At 36.7% G+C, this 5,565-nt stretch overlaps 1 protein-coding gene across 1 annotated transcript in view; it reads right to left on the bottom strand.

Moving 5' to 3' along the window:
- The window catches only part of LOC118735198 (PITH domain-containing protein GA19395-like), a 35,499-nt gene that overhangs the window by 29,121 nt on the left and 813 nt on the right, over positions 1-5,565 (bottom strand). The window lies entirely within an intron of this gene.

Here is a 5,565-nt window from a genome sequence, read left to right as displayed (position 1 = left end):
ACCACCCTTTATCAACAAATTTATGGCATGCCAATGGGTAACCCATTATCCCCTACCATAGCGGACATCGTACTTGACAAAATATTGGACGACAGCATAGCTGAACTTAAACAACACGACATACATATACAATACATAAATAAATATGTTAGCGATATGTTTGCAATAATTAAAGCAAAAGACGCGGAAGACATACTAAAAATATTAAATGCACAACATGCAAAAATACAATTTACAGTCGAAAGGGGAAAAAACAACAAAATTGCCTACCTAGATGTAGAAGTGCATAAAAAGGGAAACCGAAATCTGCTGAACTGGTATGCAAAATCCATTGCATCGGGGAGATTGATAAAGGCTGACTTCCAAAACGTCAATTGCATTGCATACGTACAAAGTTTAATGTTCAATAAGGCCGAACTACAATTGGTTGACAATGTATACTTTTCCAAAACGCATCAGAACAGTTATCGAAACGCATCGCCTGCGCAATCAGCGCATCAGAAACAAAGTTGATGCTTCGTTTGTTATTGGTTACCATTGGTTTTTTTTTAAATGCAAAATTCCGAAATGGTGATCATTGTTTTATTAAATATTCCAAATATGCAATTTATATGGTTGGAATGTTTCGCTACTCTGCATATGCAAACAGTTTAAATACCGCAGTAGAACAGTATCCAAACATTATATTGGTACGTTTTGGAAGTCAGCCAAATTTTCATTCCAATCACCCATGGAAACAAAAAATAAACACCGCTGCCAGTCTTATTTGAAAAGTCCATCTGCTCAGCGACGAAGAATTTACAGAGCAAAACAACAAGAAAATAAAAAACATTTTGTACAGAAACAGCTACAGGCACGCGTTAATAGAAAGATTATTACAAACAACAATAAACCAAATTCGCCAACCGAGCCAAAACACCGAAGTACAGCTAAACAACACTAACAAAAAATACATTGGGGTGACATACATACCAGGACTTACAAATAACCAGGTACTCCGAAAAACAATAAAAAATGAGAATGTGATATATGCACACAAGCCCCATAACACACTCAACAAATTGTTGACGAAAACCAAAGACAAGATTGAAAAGGAGCAACAACACAATGTAGTGTACCAAATAAAGTGCAAGGGCAATGATAACGAAAGCTGCAATAAATGCTACGTAGGCACAACAAAAAGAACGTTGGGTATAAGAATCAATGAACACAGAGCGCACGCGAGAAACAAAAAGATGACAACTGCACTGGCTCAACACTTAACAACGCACGAACATATAGCGGACTTCAAAAACACAGAAATTTTGGACATCGAAAGAGGAGAAAGAAGGAGAATGACACTGGAGAGCCTACGAATACAATAACAATTGGACAACGCAATCAACTTTAAGGAAGACGTCGACAACACGAAGAACACATATGCAGCCGTACTAAAATTAAAGCATAAATAAGAATACTTCAATAATTCTTCCTAAATGTTCTATTACCTTCAATGTGTGCAAATTAATGTATTTAATGTCAATATTTAATGTGAGTTTCAAGTGATATTATGTGTGTATATAATTAGTGTTAAGTATACATGTACATATGTAACTATTGTTGTGTATATATGTATGTATGTATGCAACTATTATTATGTTTTTGTTAATCATGGTTTTCGTTCGTTCTTCATATTTATTGTTTATTGTTTAAATAAAACAGACTCCCTGAAGATGACACGAGAGTGTCGAAACGCGTAGGAGAGACAAGGGAAAAATATAAGCATTTCGTATTTTACTCCATCGGCCGAAGCAGCTCCAACCCAGCAAACGATAAAAATTTTATTTAAAATAAATGTTTAAAATTTCCGAGCACTATCTTATTAATAAATTCAGTATGCACTATGCAGGTTTTTGCAAATTTCGACGTGGATTGTGCACAAAAATAGTGTCGATGGCGTAGCCGGAGTGATATGCACAAGAAGTGTTGTGTACCTTTGACATGCAGAAGACCTGTTATTGCATTATCTAAATTGAAAACCAGTTCTTCAGGCTTAGGAGGGTTTGGTTGAACAATTAAACCAGAAGCTGACATAGATGCGTCCATGGTTATTATGCCCGACAGCTCCGCATATCTTTGTGAATTCACTTCCATAGCGCGTTCTTACTCTGCTGATATAATTGCAAATGGAATAGAATCCATCGTTCCCTTTAAATATGTAAAATCAAACATTTTTACCATAAATAAGCACTTGAATGTTTTTTTAATTCCTTTCCATTTTGTTTTCCTTCATACAACCGTATTCGGAAAGCAACTGATAGCTGGCAATGCTGCACAGGTTTCCGCAAGGGTTGCAGCATGACGATTTTTCGTTTTCCGTAACGTATCTACGAATTATAAATTACGAAAATTCGGGTTCCAGAATAGGGGTGTTAAGTACCGTTATAATCAGCACAAAAGCTCTATCGATACCTATTTTTAGTTTTTTTCTAGTGAAATATTTCTATTTCGTATGTACGTGCATCTGCTTTATACAGAAGCAAATCTAATTTGTCTTTACATGATCACCCCTATTTTGCAACTCGTTCGTATTCGGATTTTGCTACGAATCGTAGAAATGGTATGCTGCAATCGGAATCGTATTTCCGAACTTTCGAAATTCGTAACAATGGCATGCCTAAAAACGAACGAGTAAGCTTTTTTGCGTAATTTTGTACGAAAACAGTTCTGCGTCGGAGGCGAGACAAAAGATATTAATCGATGTGTGTTTGCGGGACATATTAGTGGTGTTCATTTAAACAGGCAAATTTGCCCTTCGCATATACGTATATTTTTATCCACTTCTTTATTTATATAAAAGCAAAAAATAATCTTTGTTGCCCCTTATCGAGAATCTTGGGTCCGGTTTAATTACTTGGCAAGGATTTTCAGTTGTTGTGTCCGATCACATAACCCGAATCCAAAAACTTTAACATGCAAGTGCAATCAAAGGATGAAACTTTTATTTAAAATAAATGTTTCAAATTTCCGACCACTAGCTTATTAATAAATTCGGTTTACACTATGCAGTTCAAAAAAATACTGTGGATGGCGTAGCCGGAGTGACATACACAAGAAATGTTGTATACCTTTGACATGCAGAGCCCCCTCTTCTCCGGCAACACAGAAAGGAGAATTCTACTTATACCTTGGTTATAATACACGGGGCGAATCGTAACAAATCGCGGCGAATTCGTAAGGATCTATTGATTTTAGATGCTTCCGTTTTACGTCGCGTTCAATTGCATTATAATCGTTCGAATTCATTGCCCATACAATAGGTAATTAAGCGACAGTTCACTCCGTTCCGTTACTTCCATTATAATTCAGGCATTAGTAAGGGGTTATAATCCAAGAATGATAGAATACAAGATTGCGCCGTCCTGGGCGTCGACATTTGTGTACCAGAAGTAAACAAAGAATAGAGCGAAAAGAAGAACGAGTTGGAACTGACAAAGCAGTTCACTTTACAGCGAAAAACGTGTTTTAATTTTGCTAAATGCGAAAATATTGCATTTTTCACCTAATCTATTAGAGAACAGTGAACATTTTAGTGCACTCCATTGCTTTGCAATTAAGGCTGCTGCAGAAAACTGCAGCACCATCTCTGCGGGATTGATTAGTTAACTTGCTAATGGAGGCTGCATGGAGCAGAAACAAAATCATTGTGAGGAAATGCTGTGAATATAATAATAGAGAAACATTTCGGGAACGGCATTGCCGTGCCCTATGTACACAAAACGCAGCGATTCGTCCCAGCGCTACACTTGCACCTTCGCTTCTTGCATCTTGGCGGCTGTCTCAATTTAACACAGCACTTCATTGTATTAGTTTTTACGCAGTCTTTAACTCAAAAATCACTCACAAATTGGAAATTAACACAATTTAAAATGATTTTTCACTTATAATTCTAATTTCTTTTTCGCTGATTTGTAAACAAAGGTTTATTTACAAGTTACCACAACTGTCAAAATCGGCAAAACCAAAGTAGCGGTAGCACTGACGGCGCCTCCTTTGGTCGCTGCTTTGTGGTTATAATCCCTAAGCGCGGCCGAAGGCAGAAGCAAGCGCAACAGGTGGTGCACCAAACAAAGTGCATATTTTCAATGGGTTGGAAGAAGCTGTTATTGCATTAACTGGATTGAGAACCAGTTCTTCAGGCATAGGAGGAGTTATGGCTTGTGGTTCAACAATTCAACCAGAAGATCATAGATGCGTCCATGGCTACTATGCCCGACAGCTCCGCATATCTTTGTGAAATCATTTCCATAGTGCGGTATTACTCCGCTGCTATGATTGCAAATGAAATAGAATTCATCGTTTCCTTCAAAATATGTAAAATCTAACAATTTTACTATAAATAAAACTTCACGAGTGTTTTATTTTTAAAATTCCTTTCTACTTTGTTTTCCTTCACTCAGCTGTATTCGAAAAACAACTGATGGCTGGCAATGCTGTACGTGGTTGCAGCATGTGGATTTTTCTGGGTTTCGTAGCGTAGCTACGATTACGAATTACGTAAATTCGGGTTCTAAAATAAGGGGGATATTTTTACATTTTCATATGTAAAAAGAGGCATGTACACAGGCAAATACATATCAGGACTGTTCAGCATCTTGTGCATATGAACTTGCATTTGCATATTCGTTGCATTTGTAAATTCACAGTGCAAAGTAAATTCCAACTCCAAATCCCAGACCATTTCCACAATATCCTGAAGAACCCTAGTGTGTAATTAGTAAACAAATTATAAAGTCATCGAGCAGAAGTCGATTCTTATCTATCTGACTGTCCGTCTCCACAGAATAAAGTTTATATCTTGATACATATGTCAGAATATAATTTGCCAATGGAGACCGCTCATTGCTCTTCGAGAGCAATATATATCAGAGCTTATATCTTACCATCTATTGCCGGCAATTTGGTAGTTTGACAGCTACATTTTCATTTGCACGAAAACTTCGTGGCTGCAACATCATTATTATTTTAATATAAAAGCAAAAATTTAGCTGTTTCCTGTTAAAATATTTGTAATTATGTATTTGGTTGTAAATTAGCATATTTTTTAAATTTTTTAAGCGTTTAAATCCGGCAAAAATACGTTTTCGAGGCTATCATACAAATGCTTCTATGAAGATATAAAAAAGCGCACACAAATATTGCCACTGATATAACTTATATCTAGCGACCAAAATGACAGTTGGGCAGCAATAAATTTTTTCCTGTGGAGACGGCCAGTGAGGTAACTGAAGTCGATTCCTAAAAGTCGTGTTTATCAGCGAAAAGTCGATTTGTGATTATAGTCAGAGTCGACTTTTCCATTTCTATTCTACTCTTTGTTTACGAAAGAAAAATGCTCAACTTTGGTCATTAACTATTGGGAAGCATATTTGGGATGCCCGACGGCCATTCACACAATCATGGACAGTGCTGTGGCAATGAAGCCACTGACGTAGATCATGCATTTGAAATGGGAATCGAATATTCACTATACAAAAAGATCGATATGGACAATTTGGAGTGTTTGAATGAGGAGTGCGAAGGTAG

Source organism: Rhagoletis pomonella, unplaced genomic scaffold, assembly GCF_013731165.1.
Source record: "Rhagoletis pomonella isolate Grant_MI unplaced genomic scaffold, Rhpom_1.0 Rhpom_scaffold_00003, whole genome shotgun sequence".
Lineage (NCBI taxonomy): Eukaryota > Metazoa > Arthropoda > Insecta > Diptera > Tephritidae > Rhagoletis > Rhagoletis pomonella.
Note: the sequence above shows the minus strand (reverse complement) of the source record. Positions and strands in the feature narration are given on the sequence as shown.